The sequence below is a fragment of the Amphiura filiformis genome, chromosome 17 (assembly GCF_039555335.1).
Source record: "Amphiura filiformis chromosome 17, Afil_fr2py, whole genome shotgun sequence".
NCBI lineage: Eukaryota > Metazoa > Echinodermata > Ophiuroidea > Amphilepidida > Amphiuridae > Amphiura > Amphiura filiformis.
Genome location: NC_092644.1, coordinates 14,748,999 through 14,773,796, shown reverse-complemented (window position 1 = coordinate 14,773,796; position 24,798 = coordinate 14,748,999). Strand labels below are relative to the sequence as shown.

Below are 24,798 nucleotides of genomic sequence, written 5' to 3'. Positions count from 1 at the left end.
CCTTTTACTTGTCAGTTAGGTTAAAATAGTCATTGCCTTTTATTTTTTAGGAGAAAATTCAATGAAAATCGCATGTTCGTGGAATCTTGAGCCAACATCAAATTTAGCCCATACCTTTGTACACAGCCAGAATATTCCAAATTTGCATGGGCGTGCTCACATTATCACGTCATAGCGACATTATGTGGGGCATGTTTGTACTTACTTTGGTATCACTGAATAGAAGAGACTCTTAGCTATGCGCTGGTACCAAATATAATGGTCTATGACGTTTATAACAGAAAATTAGGGTAGGGAGTTGAAACAACGCCTTCATAGTCCGTGTTACAAAATATGGCTCAGTAAGCATAATTCCGTTCTATTTACTTTGGAGCATGATTAATAAAAAAAAAGTTGCGCCAACGGTAGGTTTTTTAGTCGTTACGAATACATGTAAACCACGAAGAAATGAGTCTACTGTATTTCTACTTTTAAAACTTTTTCAAAAGCACACGCCAAATAAAAAGCCGGTACATGTTATGTAATTTACTTATAGAAACTCCGTTCTTTACCTGAAAGGTCACACAATATCGTAGAAAGCTGATACTGACTGAAATCCGAATCGACAAGTTGTGTAGCATTCGTTGAACCGATCCGGGCAAGTGCTTTTTACGTATTTCAGATGCCAATTTTTTTGAAAATTGGCAGATATGTTTTTAATGATGTTCTCTTTCATTTTTCTAAGTCTCCTCAGTCAAAATTAGCTAATTAATTAGTAATTAATTAAATACATATGGCGTATAGTGAAATTTTGTGTTTTCTATAGTGGCGTATCGACCATACGCCACTTTTTATACACATTTTATAATTATGAAATATCGGCAAAAATGAAAAAAAAACATTGTATGTCATAGTGGCGTACAACTCTCTACATGTCATAGTGACGTTACGGACCTATACGCCACTATGAAATGAAGCCGACGAAAAGTAACGCCATAGGGATTACACGGCGACCGAGGTGGCGTAAGGTTAGGGTATTGCGTTTTGCGTGTTTTCCATAGTGACGTATGGTTGTGTGCTTTTTGTTTTTAGTTTGCCAGCAATATTATGTATTTATTTATTTTGAAAATTATATAAGAATAAAATTTATTTAGTTTACTGCAGAAATTCCACATCATTTACAAAGTATAATGAATGTCTGATTTACACAACTCGATTTTAAATTGGCATTTCTTCAAACCCGATTTTCTCGCAAAGTTGTTTATTCGCGGCGCCCCACTATACGCCACTATGGAATACAGGCGACGAATTGTGTTAAAAACATATAAATAATAAAAATAACAGTTATGAATTCGACTAAAGGGAGCTATATCCCTTGCCCCACAGACGCTTCTCTCTTGCTTATACAAAGACAAAAAATGCTACTTTCTAGAGCGGACACCTATCACATTGTTGTTAATAATTAACAGCTAGGAAGATCAAATGAAATGAAACTGACAGTAAAAAGCCATGGGTCTTCACGGTCAATAGGGATACATTTGATTGTAAAGTGTTATTCAATTGGCCGTAAAAGCACAGACGTCTATGACCAAATCATTTAAGCTGATAATGGAGCTGGTTGTCGTCTTCTGTAGGTTTGAATTTTAAAATATTAATCCTTTTGAGAAAATCAAAAAGAGCTAAAATTTCAATTCAAGGTTAATAGTAAAAATCAATCAAAACTTGCTATTTAATACTGCAGAAGATTTTATCATAATATAGCAATACAGGTATCCGCACATGTTCAATTAGCAAGCATTTCCTACCTCCATCACGTCTCTATCTCTAGATCCATCTATTTGTTTGGAAAGTCTTTCTCAATTTTTGGATGTGGATTAAGTGGATCGTGTTTGAGCTAGCATGCAATGACAAATTTGATACATTTGAAAAAAATAAACAAAGAAAAGCAAATAAAAAAGTCCTTTTATTTTAATAGTCAGTGTCATAGAGATTTAATACAATTATTATTTGTGCAGAAATTCTTGGAAAGTCATCACCGATTATGGTCATTCTTTATCAATTCACATTTGATTGAATTGATTTTGATAGGTTATACGCAATGGTTATTGTACTGCGAAGAACTTGAGGGAACATAAGTATCGTTTGTTACGAACGCTCAAAAAGAATGTTCAAGAGCTGTCATTCGCAAAGAACGATTCGCTTTATAATTGTCGATCATACATGCCATGACTGCGCGCGTCAAAGTCCCAACTTATGCTGGTGTAAATTCACATAAGCGCCAGTAATGAATTACGCAAAACGTAACTAGCGTCAGTGCTGCGCACGCCATTGTAATGCATTTATACAAATCCACGGTGTTACGACTCTTTCCCAATTGTAAGCCGAACAAAGTATAGTTCCAAGTCCGTTCGATCGACAGCGTCCGCCCACTTGGTATGGAATGTCATGACAACCCTATAGCCTTTCGCATCCACTTCTTTTCTGACTTGTCGTCAATAATGTCGAACCTGACTGTTTTTGTACCCTCCGGAGCAGGGCCTTAATTTGGGGCAAGGGGTTAAGTTGAGTCGAGTCACTATAAACTTTTAGTGAGGTAAAATAAGGGAATTTGCCCTAGCCGAGTCGTGATTTAATCTCGATCAAGTTTCGGCATTTTTTGATTATGTTACATTAACATACAACACCAGTACAGTGTATGTGATGAAAATCTAAATGTCCTAATTTTACTGTTAGTTGTCAAATAGTTTTGTTAAATGTTAATTTTCTTCCCAACAATGTTGATAATATAGAATTGCAGATTCATACGTAGTGGTAATAACAATGAAAATTATTAATTTAGACTTCAACACTACTTGTTTATTTCGCTTACCGGGAGCGCTTTCGAGGAACTTCCTCGTCATCAGCCGATGTTCTTAGCTCTGATGTTTTCTTGGAAACGGCTAAGGACCAACCTGATCAGGTGACATCACACTTGATGACGTCACCGTAGTTTCCTGCCCCTGGTGCCGCTTGGTTTGATCAGGTTGTCCCACACAGAATCTAGTTCCAATCCTGTGTCTCGGTTCAATGAAGGTCCCTGCTGCTTGATCTCCCAGTGGGCACAGGTTAGGATTTCGACGTTGTATCAACGTTGATACAACGTCGAAATCTAACCTAACCTGATTTCAACCCGATTTCAACCTAGAGATTGGTTGAAATCAGGTTGAAATTTCAACGTCGATACAACGTTGAAATTTCAACCTGATTTCAACCATGTTTCAACCAACTTTCAATGCAAAAATTAAGGAGGTTGAAATCAGGTTGAAACTTCAACGTTGATACAACGTTGAAATTTCAACCTGATTTCAACCAATGTTTCAATGCACAACTTAATGACCTTACATAAAATATTATTAGGACGAAATATGCCTTTGCCTAGTATATTGACATGTTTAAAGGTCGACAGCATTGAGATTTTACCCAAATTTCATTTTATATATCCAGGCCGCATGATCTAACGATTTAAACTGGACTTCCGTTTCCCTTCTTCAAGTGGCGCACGGCGTGCACTACCTCCAATGACTTACCCGAAAACACCGGGTGGTACGGGGTATGCTAAACGGCCCCGTCGCCGCTCAATTGACGGGCTGATGTTGATAATTATGGGAATTCCTACAACATGGTGAACACTTGTGAACACTTGTGGGGGGGTTGATGCAAAAGGGTGGGGTGGGGCTTTAGTTTTGACCCTCTTATGGGTAGGGCAGGGGCCTTGAAAAAATGACTAAAATTTTCCCAGGAAAATTGAGTTTATATGATTTTCTATGGGATTGACTCATAATTTTCATGTCAAAAAGGGCGGCCCTGAATTTTTTGAGAACTGAAAGGGGAGGCGAAAAACTTTGGCGATGATTTTTTTTGCATCACCCCCCCCCCCCCAACAAGTGTTTGTGAGTGGTCCCTAATAGGCCTATTGGAACTTCGCATATCTTCTAACTATTTTACTAACCCGATCATGTGATGTCGCCCCGGGGTATTGCCCGGGTATCGCCGCGGCGTCAGTAGGTGCAGATCGAGGTCGGTGGGCACGACCTCTCTAAATATTGTGATATTGTGGGTGGGTACGGTACGTACACGCGTGCACAAGTGTTAAATTGCCGGTACACACATGCGTTCGCAAATGTTTGCGAGTACGCACTCACGTTTACAGGTGTTCATGGGTACGCTTGCGTACATTGCCGGTACACACATTCACAAGTGTTTGCGAATACGCACGCGCGTGCGCAAGTGTTTATGGGTACGCATGTGCATGTTCAAGTCTTTATGGGTAGGCCTACACACATGTGTTTGCAAGTTATTGCGGGTGCGCACGCGCGTTCGCAAGTGTTTGCAAGTACACATGTGCATACACAAGTGTTTGCAAGTACAAACGCACGTTCGCAAGTGTTTATGGGCACGCATTCGTGCGGGCAAGATATTGCAGGTAGGCACGCGAGTTTGCAAGTGTTTATGAGTACTCGCGTGCGTGCGCAGGTTATTGCGGGTACGCATGCCCGTTCCCAAGTGTTTGCGAGTAGGCCTACGCACGCACGTTCGCAATTGTTTACGTGTATGCACTCGCTCTCAAGTGTTTATGCGTACGCATGCACGTTCGCAAGTGTTTGCAAATACGCAAGCGCATGCGCAAGTGTTTATGGGTACGCACTTGTGTTCGAAAGTTATTGCGGGTACGCACGCGAGTGCGTGCACAAGATATTGCGTTACGCAGTCGAGTTTTCAAGTGTTTTCGAGTACCCATGCGCGTTCGCAAGTGTTTATGGGTACGCGAAAGTTATTACGGGTACGCATGCGAGTTCGCAAGTGTTTATGGGTACGCAAAAGTTATTACGGGTACGCATGCGAGTTCACAAGTGTTTACAGGTACGCACGCGCATTTGCAAATTATTGCAGGTACGTACACGTGTGCACGAGTGTTTGTGAGTAGGCCTACGCACGTGCCTTCACAAGTGTTTATGGGTAGGCCTACGCACACGCGAGTGCAAAACTTATGCCACTGCCGCGAGCGGGATGGCGCATCAGCCAAATGCCTTGAATGTGTCCGTTTGTTTGAACTTGATGTAGGATCTGGATCTGGATCATCTTGTCTCAGGGCTAGTCGGCCTAGGCTATATCTGAAACATGTTGAAAAACAATTTCAAATTTTTGGATATTCGTTAGTTCTGGTCGCATTTTGACCTAAAAAACAGGTTTTTAATCCTAGATCCACCATATGTTTGGAAATTCGAAAATTATATTTTTGGATTAAAATTGTAGTAGTACGATATCGCTTTCGCCCAACACTTTTCCAGAGTGGATATTGCCCAATGTACAGCAGCAAGCAAAAGGAGTTGCACGCGTACGTATGACGTACATAAACTTGAGGCCTAAATTTGCAAATAAAACAGGTTAGTAAACATTTAAATTTTCTTTAAAGGTCTACTTGACTTTTGGACACATTGCTGGATGTATATTTTAACTTGGTTTTCCATTTTGTATCATCAGGATATGTTAAAATAGTTAAGCTTACTGAGCAGTTTAAAAATTACATGCCTGCTGCACATGACATGCATGCTGTATATATACAATCATGAATGCACCATTCGAGAGACACGAAACAGTGCTTTGAAGTTGACATGCTTGTGACATGACTTGTATTTCGTAGAAGACCCAGTCATGCCAGTTTGTAATATTTGCTGGGGCAATCAGGCCCGTAGTCTGGATTTATTGGGGGGTAAAAAATAAAAAAAAATGGACTTTTTTTTCTTCAAAATTTTGACCTTTTTGGACTGGGCGGATTTGGACATTTTTGACCAAGAAAGCATGCGCTCGCAAATGGGACTTCAGGGGTTAAAAGGGGAGATTTTTGGGGTTAAAAAGGGGGACTTTTGGGGTTAAAAAAAGAAGACTTTTTGGGCCTTTGTCATTTGAGGGGGGGTGGCAAATGTTTATTTTATAATTAACAAACTTAGGCCCTAGGCCGAGCCCTGGACTAGTCATATCGTGCAGCAAGGTCTTGCTTGGATTGTGCTGCTGGGAGCATAGGTGAACCCCTAGACTACAGGCAGGGCCGCGACACTCCGGCACTTGTTGGAAGACATGAAGTACAGCAGACAGTTACATGTACAATGTGATTTTCTCATTTATAATTAGGATTACGTCATTGCCAGAATGCCAGAGCTTGTTTCATTTGTTCATTAGAATGATTGACAGCGGTGGGCGGACTTATACTCTAAAAATGTGATTCTCTAATAAATTATAGGTCACTAGGTCAATTCGGACCGTCTCTTCCTCAGATCTCTATGTAGGACTCTATGGTATCTTCTCATTACACGTTCGTAGTAAGACTTGGCCGGCGACGACGCTTGCGAATTGCATGTCTTCAACTGCTGTATAGCATGGTATAGGCAGTTTGTACAGAGTGTCGCTTCTCTATCTCTTTTTCTCGGCTACAGGTCTAGTCATGCTCATGTGCTAGGTCATTAGTGTTTTTGGTCAGTTCTTTTTCTTTCTTTCTTGCACCCCGGTTCCGAAACTAAAGACGTTTGGAATTTTTCTTCGATTAGTCTGTCTTGCCATTCAATGTATAAAGCCTAAATCAGCTCAGCGAACTCAGTTTTTGTTTTTGCTTTTTGCTGAACCATGAAATGGTATCAGCCTATATAACAGTGTATGTTACTAGGTTACTAACTAACCTTTTGGTCTGAAATGGACATAACTTTAAATGCCACGAAGGTATGAATCAAATCATGAACCCCCAGTGATGTCAAATGAAAGAGGAAGGAGTAAAGAATATAATAAAAATATTTCCTAACATCAGAGGTCATAAAGGAGTCACAGGGGTCAAAAAAGGTCATTTGAACCGAAAATGCTCCAATTGAGCTGAAATTTATATGCAATGATCCTTATGACATTCTAAACAGGTTTAAAATATTTTAATATTCATTTAAGGTCATTAAGGGGTCATAAAGGGGTCAAATGTCAAGTTTTCAAAAATGCTCCAATTGAGCTGATATTTAAATGCAATGATCTTTAAGATATTTTAAAATTCATTTTAAGGTCATTAAGGGGTCAATACAGGGGTCAATGGTCAAGTTCTCAAAATAATCCAATTGAGCTGACATTTAAATGCAATGCTCCTTATGACATTCTAAACACGTTTAAAATATTTTAAAATTCATTTAAGGTCATTGAGGGGTCATAAAGGGGTCAAATGTCAAGTCTCCAATTGAGCTGAAATTTAAATGCAATGATCATTCTGACATTCTAAACATGTTTAAAATAATTTAATATTCATTTAAGGTCATAATGGGGGTCAAAGGTCATGTTTTCAAAAATGCTCCAATTGAGCTGATATTTAAATGCAATGATCAGGGATTGTCTTTTGAGGAGAGTGAGAGCAATTATTGCTCTCTACTGCTCTCCTTAAATCAGATATAGGAGAGTGATTTTAGCTCTCCTAAGTTGACCATTCTCTCCTTACATTCTATTGCAAATGCTCTAAACAGCTCTCCTTCAAGGCTCCAGAAGAGCTACTTATTGCTCTCCTGCTAATTCAAAAAGACAGTCCCTGAATGATCCTTATGACATTCTAAACATGTTTAAAATATTTTAAAATTCATTTAAGGTCATTAAGGGGTCATAAAGGGTTGATATATACATGTACCACAATATACTGCCAAAGCCCCATGGTTCAGCTATGGTGCGGTAATCGCTCTAGTTTAAACATGTAAAGAAACTAGAGCAAAAATACTTTACAATTTCCCTCTGTTTGGTCCGAAGAATTGCCCTAAGAATTGTTCAGCAGAATGACCCTAAACAGTCAGGAGTAACTGGTCTACCTTCAGTATGCCTATCTTACATTAAGCGTATTAATCGTACTGCATGTCTATGTCAAATATAATGTTTCTGTATGTGTAAATTATGGAAATAAATGTATTTTCAAATGATAATCCCGAAATTGTTATTTTTGTCGTTACAGCTGACGTGTTGTTGTGCCACGTGACAATGGAATCAAAACAAGATTGGCCATGCAATAGACTATAGTCCATGACAATGTACAATGTATAAAGCATCAAAAAAATTGACATTTAACTTAAGAAAGTTTAGATGCAGCCAAAGATTTTGGATGAACTGGCCAATTCAGAAAGCTATAATTTTAATACAAGAGCATGGTCACATCAAAGATGGAGTAAACTGACACGGCATGGCATGGAGCAACTCCTACACTGAATAAAGCTCAGAGGCGGGTCATTCACATCACAGATCGACCCTCCTTCAAATTCTGCCTTTGGGTCCATCGTAAAGCAGTTGCTGCCACGTACATGTACTACTCATCCGTTCAAGATCTAACTCAAGTTGTTAGTCATTATTCATTCCATATAGCCCGCAGATGGAATGTACTCACGCCTCACATTCCAGGAACTGTGAAACGGACCAACTTCAAAAAGTGTTTTGGTCAAAAATGTGCAAACCCATCAGCTTCATGATAACAGCCGTTATTGCCTTGATATGTGTCTTGACATAGAAAGAAAGAAGTTGAACAACTAAGCAAGCAAATACAGATTCTGGTCTAGATTTTCTTCAAGTAATATTGGTATTGATGACATCAATGCGATATAAGCCTACTGGTAGGGTTGACGTTTTCGATGCTTATCTCCTTCAGCTAAAACTGAGCACGACAAGGATCCTTTAAATACATTGAAGGGTGGATTGCAGGGGATCACCCCGGTACTGTTGACTGTAGTTCAAAAATACACTCATTAACTCTAGGTTCCAGAGTTCTCCTCGTCTGGTTACAAATGTAGCGTTGAGGAGTATCAAAGCAGAAGCAGAAGCAAACGCAGAATCCAAAGCTATTGATCACACTATCTGTATATCAGTCTAAGAAAGTTCTGTGAAGTTCTTCCATGAGAAAAATAGAAGTATTCAGTTATATAATCTATCAACAATTTCCAGTTTAGTTATATGTTAGTGTATCAAAAGTCAGGACTTAGAAACCATAATTATGTTAAAGATACCTTACATGGTATCAGAAGTTTTAAGTTAGTTGTAACGTGAAAAGAAGAAAAACTTGAGATTTTTACTCAAGATTTTTACATTAAGTATATTAACATCAAGTATAATGGGCACTTTGCATCCAGTACATTCTTAAAAGGTTCCAAAAGGGTCAAGTTCTAAAGTGTCCTCCTAGTACATAGGCCTATGGATAACCCTCACACTTTAACATCAAATACTTCTTGAAAATTAACGAGTTCTTTTGAGAACCATCACAAATCTAATGTGTTTAGGTTCTAAATGTCCAGCTCGTAACACTTTTTAAACAAATACACACTTTTTAAAGGAAGGCCCCGCCTATCACAACAATATGCCCTATGTAAGAAAAATAATTATCAAGCACGAATCACATGGTTTTATCTAAAACAAACTCATGGCGACCATGTGATTCGGGCTTGATTATTATTTTTCTAACATTTATAAGGCATGATATTATGATTGCCGGAGACTCATTAAAGTGCTTAGGAATAAAAGAAATATTGTTTTCCACATTTTCACGAAACGATTGGTATTTTTGGCAACACCAACTCCTAAACATCACAAATCACAAATAAAAAGCTTACATATCTAATTTCTAAAAGTTTAAACTGACTTTCAGCACAAATTAATATCCAAGTAACCTTGAATTGTCGATGTGTGACACACATCGTCATCAGAAGAAGTCCTATGATGTTGTTACTTATATGTCGCTTTAATAGCTAAACGTTAGCATTTAGAGTGTTGAAGACGGGGTATAAGTGTTTAGGATGCGTTTTCATACAAATTGTATCAAAGTATGACACATGTAAAGTAACTTGAAAATCAAAAGGACGGAGCTGATTTTATTTTGGATTTGCGATGTGTATGATAATATGTTTTATAATATGAAATCATAACAACTTACACTGAATTTCAAAATCTATTGAAATTGTATATCTATGTTTTTTTATGACACACTATCAAACTCTTGAAATTTTTTTGGATAAGGACCTTAAAATATCCCAATTTTTGATCCTTTTTAACCCATATTTTAAATTATTCAAAAATTGTTGAGAGAACTGTTTCTAGTTTTGAATCTTTAGAACATAAATATGCAGGTTTGTTTGGTGTTTCCAGCTAAGGCGGCAGCCACTATGAAATTGGCTATACCATCTTGAAAAAAATAATGGATTACCTCATACCCAAAATTGTTCTACAGCTAGAGCACTATAATATTTCTGGTTGATTTTATACCAATAAAAGGTGAAAGAGGTGTCCTGTATGTACATGTGTTTGTTGTTGTTGTTTTCAGGCAGTTGTTAAGGCAGCGGCCATTTTAAAAATGGCGGCACATCTTGAAAAAATAAACCAGAATTGTTTAGTATTTATTGCTGTATTACTCGCATTATAAAGGTAAACAAAATGCTTTGTCAACTCTTTAATAACATTATGTTAAAATCGTGCATCTATTTTTCAAAAGTGTTTTTAGAACGTTATTAAAACGTTTTATACCCTTTATATAAACCGACAATAATACGTTATCTGTAAAATGTTTGTGTTTGCTGGGCAACTCAACTTGAAGGATCTACGACGACGTTGAAAAATTGATATGATGATGATATATAAATTTCAAAGTTCAAGGTAACTCGACTTATGGCCTAAAACGCGACGCTTACTTTGCACCTAAAATCTATGGAAAGCTATTTAGGATTTGAAGGGTAAAAATAGGTCAAATCATCAAATTGAGGCTATTACGATAAACTGATATGAAAAGGTGAGAAATGAGCAAAATCGGATACCAAGAAGATTCCAAAAAGTTGCATGTTTACTCAGTGGTGGCCATCTTGAAACAAAAATTAGATTTTTGACAAAATGTGTTTTAGGTAATAATGTGATTTTTGGTCAAAATGTGTTTTATTTCAAAATATGTGATTTTGGTCAGGGGTAAAAATGTGATTTATGGTCAAAAAAGTGATTTTTGGTAAAAAATGTTAATTTTGGTCAAAAATATGATTTTTGGTCCAAAATGTGATTTTCGGTCAAAAACGTGATTTTCGGTCAAAAACGTGATTTTCGGTCAAAAACGTGATTTTTGGTCAAAAATGTGATTTTGGTCAAAATGTGATTTTTGGTCAAAATGTGATTTTTGGTCAAAATTTGATTTTGGTCAAAATTTGATTTTGGTCAAAATGTGATTTTGGATCTAAAATGTGATTTTTAGTCAAAAACATGACCGCCGTTCACGGCCCTCCGACTCCATACCCGGTTGACTCCCGCATATGGATGCCGACTGCATCAGCCCTCTGCACCGACAACGAGGCGTGACCACTGCGCAGCTCACCACGACTCCACACCCGGTTGCATCCCGCGTATGGATGCCGACTGTACCGTCCCTCTGCACCGACAACGACGGCGTGACCACTGCGCGCGGCTCACCACGACTCCACACCCGGTTGCATCCCGCGTATGGGTGCCGACTGCACCGGCCCTCTGCACCGACAACGACGGCGATACCAGTTACCCAGGGGCGATACCAGGCCTAGCCTATAATCATGAATTCATGATAATATTCTCCCAGACGGACCACAGCGGTGAGGTTCTACACGGGTATGTATAAATTTATTACTATAGGCCTATACAAATTATAATTATTTAAATAAATATCAGGTTAAAATCGGATTGAATTCAGGTTGAAATTAGGTTGAAATTTCGACGTTAATACAACGTGGGATTCAGGTTGAAATTTCGACGTTGAATCAACGTTGAAATCGGGTTGAAATCAGGTTAGAGTCGATTTGCAAATACAACGTGATTTCAACGTCGAAATTTCAACGTGATTTCAACGTCGGGTGTGCCCACTGGGTCTGGATAGCTTCCAGGACCCTCCTGGGAAATTCTTTTGTTTCTTTCTCCAGTACTTTTACGTTGTCCCAGTCTATTTGGTGCGTGTTCTTGCTCGCTTTTACATGTTCTTGTCCGAGTCCGCGAGTAGGGCCTTCATTGTCACCTTGCCTTACATTGAAGGCATCTCAGAACGTCTACGTAGAACATTCAACACCGCATTTAAACCCCATCAGACATTACGTCAGACCTTGGTCTCCCCGAAAGACAAGGGAGACAAGTTGAAACAGTCGGGAACAGTCTACAAAATTGCATGTGCTGGTTGTCACGCCACATACATCGGAGAGTCCTTATAATCATTAAAACAGCACGTCTTGTTTGTTTTAATTATTTAGAACAAGGCGCTACCCATATAAAGTATAACCGGTATTGTCATGCGCTATATAACATAAACAAGCTGAACCTGAATTTCTATTAAAGCAGCATGAGCCAGTTTGATATTAGGTTAGCACGTTTATAGATCAACTGTACTCTGAATAATAAGCTAACATAAACATGTGATATCGCATTGTCATGTGTCTAAGGAGTATTATTCGACAGTCGGTCTCATTTTGACATTTCACTTATAAAAATGGCGATTCTGGTACCACTGAAAATGTATTTTCCTCATTGATAAAAAAAAACTTCATAGAATCTAATAGATGAGACGTGGCTGTGGTTTAAAAAAACATTTAGAAACAGCATGATAAATAGGACAAGATGCATTCAATAGATTCGCGAGAAACACAAATAAACTTGGAGATCTTGAGCCCTAAGTAATGCTTTTGTAACTTCAAAGATATTCAGAGAACCGAACACAGGCTTTGTACTTATCTGTACTTTATAGTTCCCTGCATTGAGTACTGAGTGCAGGTCAGGTCCCCAAGTGATTTCGCCCATCTCAACAAATTTTGTAGGCATTAAACAGATAAGCAATTTGGCACTGACGAACAAACGAACAAACACAAATAAGCAGGTAAGTAAAGCTCGAGTGTCGCCATATGTGACCTGCTACCACAAAATGAGCGTAAAGTCGCAAATTGGTAGTTTCGAGACATCCTGGCCGCTGCGTTGATGTTCTTTGCTTGTGTCCATTCACAAAGGAAATACATACATACTATTGGTTTCAACAGGTGTGTGTATGTATGGAACAAACAAAGAACACCAACGCAGCAGCCAGAACGTCTCGAAACTACCAACTTGCGACTTTACGCTCATTTCGTGGTAGCAGTCACACACGACAATACAGACAACTAATGGACAAATGCGTGCATTTATCGCAATGCAATTCCCATTGAAGAGTTTTGGTAATATCATAGTACAGTGTTATACCCAAAGTACAATATTTCTCAAGGGAAAAGCCATGTCGTAATATTTTACATAGCTGCAGCTAAAATACCCATGGTAATAATCCCAGTATACCTTTTTATATATAATGTAATATGTGACCCCTCAGCACAACTGAGCCCTGAAGTCGCCAATCATCATTTTTGAGATATTCAACCAAAATATTCTGCTTGAAATTAGCTTTAAAATGATGTATATCATGTCTATAGTACTTGACATTTAAGTAGTGAAAATCAATAAAACAGTCAATAAATCCTTTGTTTCCTATTGTTTATTGTTAAGTTCGATGGAGCATATCTCAATAGTGGCACTGGCGACATCCGGGCTCAGTTGTGGAGGATGGTCACATATGATACTTAAAAAGATGCCTGTGGCCTTACGTTAAGTTTACAAATAAGTAAAATGATTGTTTTAAATTAACACCCGTAAGAAATGCTGACATTTTTTCTGACTTGAAATTGTCCAATAAACTAATTTGTTAATACTCAACCAAGTCCCAATTCGATATATTGTGGATAAAATCAAACAAATGTAAATTTCTATTAACTAGGAATTTCAAGCATACAAAATATTATACTTTATTTGATACAAGGTTAGATATATTTGCTGTATTTAGATCTATTAATTTGTCTTGTAAAGAATTCACGTAATTTGATTGGTTTTCGGGTGTATAATATCTCACAATAGTTGATAGTGATATTAGTCAGGGCGCGGGCGGCCACGCTTGTTGCTCCTCAATGATCGCGCGATAATGCGTTCGCGTAATACACGTGCGAGAACCAAGAACGCGATTCGGCGGCTTAGATGTTCGTGATGTTTTCGTTCATTTAAAACAACGGGGATGTCCTCACAAAAGTAACTTTATTTTTTTTTCTGAAAAAAGGCAGTTTTTCTCGCAAAAATTACATTCAAACTGAATAAAAATGCGCCGGCATCCACTACTCAAAATATTGGCCAGCCCATCCATTATGACACGATATTGGATAGGCAAAAGACAAAATCCTATCATTTATTCTCTAAGTAACCTTGAACAAAAATGACAACATGGCGGTAGCTGCAATCCAAATACATTCTTATTGACTGAGTAGAAACTTACAGTACTTAAAAGTGTACACCCACACAAGGTCATGACAGCCTCATATCGTGACTTAAAAACATTTTTATTCAATAAAGTATAAGAGGTATTTATTACTAAAAAGTAACACACGTACATAAGTTGCTTGTGGAAACATTGCAATACCGTCTGAAATAGTATTCCGCAAGAAGTTATAAACAAAACATGTTTTGATCTGGAAAATGTACGGAATCATACCTCAATTATCCGTAATCTATGCGTACTGTGGATGTGGTACTCCTGAAAACCAAGGTTTAATGTACTGTCTATATTAAGTAAAGATCTCCATTGATGTATGCCCTTATCCAGAATCCTAATTCAACAAATGTTAAAGGCAACAAACTAATCAAAGAAGCCAATACGCACTCCGATACGTGCTGACACACAAACGCATAGTTCTTTTAAGTACTGTGGCATTCTCAAGTCGCCGTAAATGTATGCCATAGAATAATCCTATTGACAATGTTTTTCTTTCAAGCGATGCAATTCGTATTCAATAGCTTGGCAGTATATAATATAGCAAGTATCTTTCAATCCAAACACTCATGGATAAACCCGTGTTCTCATTTTTACTTTTTCAAGACGTTTAATCTATTTCCATGGGCATTTTATCAGCGCTGGTCAGATTTAGCTATTTAATAAAATATTCCAAACGTCCAGAAAGTCTTTCCTACTCAAATTTCAAAATAGAAATAGTGTATTCGAATGATAGAATGCCGAATACTATAGAGGTATACGGCACACTATACAAATGCTATTTAGTAGCAAGAGTATTATTTCAGTGAGGATACTCACATAAACATAATTATGTACCTATATATCGGGTTAAATCATTTTTTAAATTTTGTGCGCGATACATTCCAGAAGCTCTGGTATTTTGTGTGTGTGAATCGTACTACCTGTAATGAAATACCTCGAGAAACTGAGGAGATATTTAATTACAATACACGAAGATCGCTTTCTGAAGTTTGTGAATGTCTCCAGACGCACCCCCACTCGTCCATAACAGATTAACCCACACGCTTATCAATCAAATATACCAATCCCCAACACACACCCTTGCATTCGCATATTAGATTCATACGTTAACATTTTACATAACCTAATTATCTTTAGAGTTTATACATGATATAACATTATATATTTTTTCTGGATTAATAAAGTTACACGTGAGTACTTGTAACAAAATTAATCACCGCGTCTAACATTAGTTTAAAGCACGTATCCTTTGTACCCAAAACACGTATATAATTGTATAACAAGACAATTAGATTCAATAGCTCGTCTGAAGAGGCCAAGTGCACGTTGAAAGATTATCGATCATCAAGGCCAGGCTATCTTCATAGATGGTGTGAAATCACATGTAAATTCCAATATTGGTGTTGTAGCTTACTTACTGCAGATCTTCTATCTGAGACACATATGAATGCAGAATGCGGAAAGCGGAAAGCGGGTTTCACAAATGAAGCAAGTAAATATTATGAGATGCTGTACACCAGTGGATAGAATACCAGTGTCCTAGCAGTTAAGTTAGTTCAATCAATAAGACGTTCGACTATGGTGCGAGAGGTTGCGGGTTCGAACCCTGGCGGTGCCTAGTACGCCCCTCGTGGACAAATTGAGTTAGCTTGAAATTCCCCTGGACAAGGAACTTACTGCTAATTTGTCTCGTTGTAACCCGTACGAAAGTCGGGGAGCTGATCCTTGTTGCGAAGGTGGAATTTGTGGAATGTCTAGGATGTGCGCTCTTGAAGCAGCAAAGTCTAAATTCTGGGTATAATTTCCTCACGATGAAATTTAAAACTCACACACACCCCTGAAAATTATTTGAAGTGACTTGCATCTTTAAAACGCAGAAAAAATTCCTCTTGTATACCGCTTCGTTAACACATATTCCAAACAAAATTCATGGTAATAAAGTAAGCGACGGGATACCCGACGCATGTCAAACTGTCAAAAGACCAAAGTTGATAGAGTTGATTTTCCAATGCCTAGATGTACAAACTATTCGACCACTTACACGGGTTTCGAGGGCTCTTAGCTCCATGGAGAGATTATAATGCTGTTAATTTGGTTTGAATCATGAATTATTTATGATACAAAGTACCTCACAGTACTATAATCGGGTTATCTAGCATCCCGTTGTGAAAGTCTATACCTACAAGCATTTATAAAAAAATAAAGTTATTTTTCCAAACCCCGGTTAGGCAAATACACACAGAGCGATTCAAGAGTGTTTTTTAAATAGTTCTATGAAGAGCGCTTGCTGGATTTAAAATCAATGCCTAGCGTCATCCCATTAAATTCTTGATTTCTTTAAGAGAGTACCACAGATCAGTGATAAAGGTGTTACTTTTCTTTCGTTCTAGTCACAAGTGCCACAAAACACACAAAATAAACGATGCAAAAAAGCCGTGAATACTATGGAGTTAATACCAGTCCATGATATAAGCTCGGGATAGAAGCGCTGGCTATGCGGCATGAACCAGACATGACAACCATACTTGAGCTTATCATTCCGGTACCAACTGCTAAAATAGCGAGTCTCCTTTAGTTTTATTATTACTGTTTGGCTACTGACATGCGGTTACAGTAGAGAATTGAAGTTTAGAGTAGAGTAGTGAAGTAATTTTGTGTGTAATTTTGGTTCATTTTGATGGAGAGGATGATTTAAGAGAGAATATTGTCTTAATGAATTATAACACAATCAGGAATTAGTTTAGAAGACAAATGTTTGGTGAGTTTGATTAATGTGCGACTATTGAGTGCCCTGTCATTCCGGAAAGTAGTGAAATTATCTCCCGCGGTGTTTTAGAACGTTTCCTTTCTTGCTCATAATTCGTCTCTTTAATGCGTACCTCGGTCATTGCTCCCTTATGAGAGCATGATATAGTGTCCGCTTCAAAATTAATTTCGCTTCAAACGGGGTAAGAACACGTACAAGCCCGAATTTACCCACACAATTTCTCTTTTTCAGGAGAAATACGCATAAAAATTGCAACGAGTGTCAACTTGTAATGTAATAATTATTCTCTTCGAATAGAGATAAACTTGTTTTTGCAATAGACCTGACCTTTAAGGGAGCAATGACTGAGGGTACGCATTAAAGAGACGAACTGTGAGCAAGAAAGGAAACGTTCCCAAACACGCGCATTTGTCCATTAGTTGTATGTATTGTCATGTGTGACTGCTACCACGAAATGAGCGTAAAGTAGCAAGTTTGTAGTTTCGAGACGTCCTGGCTGCTGCGTTGGTATTTTTTGTTTGTTTCATACATACACACACCTGTTGAAACCAATAGTATGTATGTATTGTCTTTGTGAATGGGGACAAGCAAAGAACATCAAAGCAGCGGCCAGGATGTCTCGAAACTACCAATTTGGTCACATATGGCGACACTCGAGCTCTACTTACCTGATTATTTGTGTTTGTTCGTTTGTTTGTCAGTGCCTATTTGCTTATCTGTTTATCTATGCCTACAAAATGTGTTGAGAAGGGCGAAATCACTTGGGGACCTGACCTGCACTCAGTATTCAATGGAGGGAACTAGAAAGTACAGCTAAGTACAAAACGTGTTATCGGTTCTCAGAATGTCTTTGAAGTTACAAAAGCATTACTTAAGGTCTGTTTGCCCAAGATCTCCAAGTTTATTTGTGTTTCTCGCGAAGCTATTGAATACATCTTGTCCTACTTACCATGCTGTTTCTAAATGTTTTAAACAACACCACGTCTCATCAGTTCAATTCTATACGGTTTTCTTATCAATGAAGAAAATACATTTTCAGTGGTACCAGAATCGCCATTTTTATAATATGAGACTACCTGTCGAATAATACTCCTTAGGCACATTACAATGCGATATCACATGTTTATGTTAGTCTATAATTCAGATTACAGTTGATCTACAAACGTGCTAACCTAATATCAAACTGGCTCATTCTGCTTTAATAGAAATTCAGGCTCAGCTTGTTTATAAATGTTATTTTATTCAGTATATACATGACAATACAGGTTATACTTTATATGGATAGCGCTTTTGTTCTAAATAATTAAAACATACAAGACGTGCTGTTTTAATGATTATAAGGTCCAAAAGCTGTATTTACATTCAGTCACTGAACTGTGAGTGATTGACTTTTCACTACAAAATAAAAAGAGCCTTTGCCCTGCGCACCAGAAGCGCTTAACATCATTGATCAAAATTGCCCATCCATTGCTAAATTATCATTTAACTGAAATCCCTGACACCTGGAAGCACATATCCTCTTCAAGTACACAGGAAATGACAATGGGGCTTCCGGACTGGGAGTGTTGATAAATAATTGAACTGTTAATTTTAGCTGTTTAACTTTTTCAGATATGATGGTCTCGTGTGTGAGTGTATGGTACTTTTTAGCTCTTTTGTGGTTATGTTAACTATTAAATATATTTCAGAATTCTGTATAATCAGATTTAAAAAGCGGAAACAAACCGAGTCTTAGGATTACTTTACATATCAGATTGTTTCAAAATATTTATTCGTTTCCTTTTACGCTTATTTTTTGTATTTTTCTGCAGGTTGAAATCAATTAGCTGCGAAGTCGTACATCTCAAATGACCATCTCAAATTGCCCTTAAGCAAACGAAACGAGAGTGAAAGCGGACTTCCTTTCAGGATATAATTTATTAATGCTCTTAAACAGAACAAACTGTGTCGCGGTGAATGAGCATCACGTTACGTTAAAGTTCTTTTTGAAGTAGTATTAGAACTGGTTTGGGGTTAAGTGAAGGAGATAAAAGCATCCTTACTTTTCCCGTTTCATTGTATGATGCATATTATCTTGAATATTCACAGAAAAGCTCGAGTAACATACGTTGGAATAATTTAATTCCATTAATGTTCACATCCATAAGATGGACTTTTCTTGTAACAAAAACGTGTAAAATTTACATACCTGATTTATATACTTTTACCGTAATTAAGAACAGTATAATTGGAATGAAGTTGAAAGTTCTCAAACACCATGACTGTTTCTTTACCTAGGTTGGTATCGTGTGATATGGGCAAATCCAAGCACATCATTCAGCAACGCGAAGTTTGCATAATGCAAATTAGGAAATTTGGGTGGTTTAGAAAAGTTTTTCCTTACTTAACTTTCGCGTGGCATAAATATTTTCCTATATGCTATTCACCTACATGAATTGCCCATATATTGAATTCTTTGTATTTTTGATATTTGGTATTTTTGCAATGTACTGATAACATATTTTAAGCGGAATACTATATTCCAAAAATAGTGATCTGTCCCAAATGGAGAAAATATATAAGTGCAGGTTAAACAAATCGGTCATAAATTTAGCTGAACCATGAAATGGTATCAGCCTATATAAGTATGTTACTTGCTTGCTTGCTTGCTTGCTTATTTGCTTACTTACTTACTTACTTACTTACTTACTTACTTACTTACTTACTTACTTACTTACTTACTTACTTACTTACTTACTTACTTACTTACTTACTTACTTACTTACTTACTTACTTACTTACTTACTTACTTACTTACTTACTTACTTTTACTTACTTACTTACTTACTTTGCATGACCATTTTTATATTCACTACCAACTTTATCTTGACCGACCGCTCAATCTCATTATCAATTTCAGATAAGGGATCGAGAGAGTGTACGAGTTGGGACAGCGGTTGTTCTCTGACCCTGTGGCACCACTGAGTCACGAGTTCAAGCCCCGGCCATACACAAGGTCTGATATGCACTTGGTTTATTCGCTCCATGCTCGTCATCGCAGGATTTCTCAGGGGTATCCGGTTACCTTCTCCCAATGAAATTTGGGGAGCTGTTCAGATAACTGGTGTGTGTTACAATCTAAGTTCGGATGGGTTTTCGCCAGGTTTGGCTGCAAACAGCTTAGTTGATGTCATCATTACCAGCCTAGTCACCAGTGGCAGCGAAATTACAGTGAAAAATGCGCTTTATAAATCTAAAATTATTGTAACGCAGAATAAGAGGCCAAAAGTTTATAAGCAAAAGCAACGACAAAAGTAGTAATGAAAATACAATCCTTACCAAAATGTCATCAAGTTTTATTTTTAGAAGAGTATTTGCATTATAATTGATTTGATTTTACACACTGCATCTACAAGTAGTTTTGATTGATTTGAGCTCCTGTGTTCTCTTTCAGAATAATTGATTTAATTAGCGTGAAGTGCAGAATAAATTCTCCTCGCCATTTGCCGTTAATTTTCCTTTTTGTTTGATATAGTTGAAAACAGAGTATATTTCGTGAAGAAATTAGTATGACTTAAACTACTATTTGTTCATTGTATCTCTAAACTCTAAAGTCACAATATTACTTAAACATTATATAGTGAAGAGAAGTTAATACCTGGCTCATCATTATATAAAATTTTATTAGATTTGGCTTGATTTAGTTGGATTTTTGCTTCGATTATTAATATAGTAACAATATATGTTCCCTTACTCTCAGAAATGAAACTAGATATTGTATTCGGTACAATGAATTTACCCAACTGTTGGCAGTGTTACGAGTCGTACTTGACTCAAGGCCAAAATCACCTTTTACCCGAACTCACACGAATGCACAACACAAATACACTGTTTGATTAAGCTAACAAAATCTAAGTCTTTAATTGAAAGCACGTTATTATTGGTATAATATATGACAACAAATGCACATACACAATAATCAAATGTAATCACTCTTTATCTATTTTGTACTTAGCCAGCATTCTTCTTCTTGGCGATCATAAAGTTCTTGCAATGTTCTGGACGACTGATGTAATATATCCTTATTCACTTGTCCTGCGAAAATCAGCGAAGTCCAATGAACACTTGAGTTTATGAATCTCCTTGCGTATGAAATCCTCACACAAAAATGGCGTTGCTTTCTCCTTGCGTTGCTTTTTCCTCCAAACTTAACTCCTTGTGCTGCTTGCTCCAAACTCAACTCCTTGCGCTGCTTTCTCCAAACTTGGTGCTATTTCCACCTTTCACACAATATATTCAGGAAGCAGGACTGCGATACAGTTGTCCCCACTTATTTTGACAGTTGCGTTGAATCAAAACACCAGACTTCAGCAAGTCGACAGAAGAATATATATTCCTTTCTTGGAAGAATAACGTTCTTTGACGTATTCTAGATCTTCTCCGACAACACTGGCAAATAGTAGTACTTTGACTACATAAAATATTTCTGGTTTGCAATTTCCTTTCTTTGAAGGAATTGGACTGTAAGCATATTAGCTAGCTAGCCCAGATCAACACTATCAACTGTGAAGAAATATGTTTACATTTTCTTATATATCAAGCATGGGAAAAACCCCATTCTATTATGGGCCATTTATCATTACATTATGCTCAATCTGGGAAATTCCAAAGTCTTAATTATAACATTAACCTTTCACATGACATCACTTCCTGAGGGGAAATCCCATTATATCACTTCCTGAGGGGAATCCCATATATGATGTCATATCTTTACAATCTGAAGGGGGGTTTCCAAATATTCCAAATTAGATATGATTCAACTTGTTTTGCTCAATTTGAGAGGGGAATTCCCCCAAAATGTCATCACTCATGTAACTTTGTAAACAAAGATAAATCATCAAATTAAATTACTCAGGGCACATCACAGCAGTATGTCAAACCCAACGAATGGTGAGCAAAAAGTACCAAACAAATCTAGCTGAACACTGTAGGCTCCTAAATAAACCATATTTTACATTACGTACATGTAAGCATAAATGTTGAGCAAACCGCTGAACACTGCTCACTTAACATGCTTAATGACAAAACAAATTACGAACTTTAACATAGCAGGCGAAGTTGTAGGTAAGGTTGTCATGTGCAAAACACTGTTTTCGTTTTCAGTCGTGTCATTATGTATGTGTAAAATTTACTTATACCATCTACCGACAAAGTCGCCTTCTAACTAAATGACTTCATAGACTGGATTTATTTTGTGCTTATTTACAGGGGCCAAAATTAAACATGATCACTAAAAAGCATGTCAGATTATTCGTCTGGGTCGAAGGATCTCAAAAATGTAAAATAATCTCGATCCAAAATTGGATCGTCAAGAACATGAGCTTTGAAGTTGAGTACATGCGACTACATGCAGCGCGATTATTCAATATTACCCAAAAGACAATAGACACAATGTGATGTACCCTAACATGCATTAAATAATATCGAAACACGATGCACAATTTGCAATGTAATATAAATTGAAAAACCTGCTTTCAAAGCTTATAAATCCTTTATCAGACAAAGTCAATACCGAATTGCAGTAACCATAGCCTATTTTGCTTGGCAATTGACTTAGAAAACAAGCTGAAGTTGTACATGCATTTGGAACAAAAACACACCAATATTTGTTCTTATACTGTATTAATCGTAATATAGAAAAAGAAAAAGAGAAACAAGTTGATATTTGAATCAGCATAAGTGCCGTGTCTTATATATTGCCTCCGGATCTTTCCAAACTCACACGACTTCCTTTGCAATGCTCATAAAAACATGAACAAATAGGATAAATGCAAATGATACATGATGACTGTATTGAAAATGTGTCAAGCAGAAGAATGAAACCCGAAGCGATTTATGTCACCACGACCCAATTTAATGTTGCCCTATATCGAAATTAGGACTGTGTTCATCAAGTTGCATTAGAATAGCTTAACACCGAGTTGTAATGTGTGACATCTATATGATAGTTTCGTATTAATATCAATATGAATAATATTGCATTGGATACAAGCGACGTACAGCATCCACTACTTAAAATATTGGCCAGCTTATCCATTATGACACGATGTTGGGTAAGCATAAGCAAAGTCTTATCTTTGGTTGTATGCTTGTATGTATGCGATTCGAACCATATACCAACAACCCAACTATTCAAGATAATCTCCTATTATGCCATCGAATGAGCTGCTGAAAATGAGCAGCGTGCAGTGATTGACGTGATTGACGGGGAGTGCTCGGAATGGGTTGAAGTTGCATCTGGTGTGCCAGAAGGCGCGGTCACTAGACCGCTAGATTTTCTATTATTCATAAACGACCTACCTGAGGGCATTGAAAGCCTATTTTCTGACGATTGTATTTTGTATGCCAAAATTGCTGGGCCAGAGGACGCTGGTAGATTGCGGAAAATCTTGGATACACTGACAGCCTGGTAGAATGCATGGCAAATGGGCTTCATTGCCCAGAAATGTTTTGTAATGTGTTTTACGCACGCCAGATCTCACACATAGATATATAGAATAACATCAAAAGTAAACAGATTTCTCCGGTTTTTAAGAAGGAACTTATACTCCTGCCCAAGACACATGAAGTTATTTTATTTATGTTCTTTTGCGTCCAATGATCGATGAAGTACTATTATCTAGTGTGGGATCCCGATACCCAAACACAAATTTAACAAATTGAAGCAATTCCAAATCGTCAGACACGATTTTTAAATGGAAAACCACAAGGGAAAACTTCAAAGAAGCAGTTAAAGAATATCTCAAATCAGCAACAGCCAGAAACTAGCAATTTGGGAACAGTATTCTGGCCGGTTGACTCCTTTTGTAAAAAGGACAGTATTCACAAAAAGAAGAAGAAGAAGAAAATGCTAATTGCTAAAAAAAGCAAATGATTTTTTGTTGCTTAATATAACCATGGGCAGTCCATGAAGTCACATATGTTACTTTATTATATACAGATATGAGTGTTTCAACTTTTAAAGGAATGTTTACTTTATGCAATGGAAATTACAAAGGTATGTGTGAGCTACTTTTGCTGTCATTCGTGTATCTGAACTGCAGTGCATATCAATCAAAGCCCAATACCACGTGCCTATTAACGAAGAGACACAATATAAAAAAAAAAAAAAAAAGGTTACATGTAGATTTTTGAAAATAATCTAAGTTAATGTTAGCAAACATAAATATCCTTTTCATGACATAATCTATGTACCCTCTACCAGTACCCATGTGAATGTCAAGTTCACAACCCACGTACTTAGTCTGCATTCCAAGCATTCCTGAGCAAGCTCGTGATACGTGATAATGCAACACGAGGTTCATTATATCACCGTCACAGTCATTGTGCATTTGGCGGGGTATTTGAATAGGCACAGCCATAGCATGACAGATGCAGTATTTTATTCTGATAAACAAAGAATAAAACCTGTTCAGTTTTATTTCAAGAGTTCAGTCAGAAATGTAAAAACAAACAGCAGCGATTTCAAGTCAACCAAATCCAAACAAGGCCTAAATGCAAAAAAAAATGTTATTCATTTTGTGATGATGACAGGAGATACAGCGTGCAGAACTGCTTTCATCAAAATCGTGTTCTTCTCTAATGCCCATTTTGCTTTATTTGTTAGCACCAAGAGTCAAGAAGTTCTAAAACTGATTATTTTCAGTGTACAATATCTAAGTTT

General features: G+C 37.3%; 2 long non-coding RNA genes across 2 annotated transcripts in view; one reads left to right on the top strand and one right to left on the bottom strand.

The window, feature by feature from the left end:
* Positions 1-24,798, bottom strand: part of LOC140138219 (uncharacterized) — a 476,970-nt gene that overhangs the window by 316,500 nt on the left and 135,672 nt on the right. The window lies entirely within an intron of this gene.
* On the top strand, positions 5,041-8,054 carry LOC140138213 (uncharacterized). The gene is made up of 2 exons (XR_011856972.1): positions 5,041-5,402; positions 7,976-8,054. It is a non-coding gene; the product is annotated as an uncharacterized lncRNA (long non-coding RNA).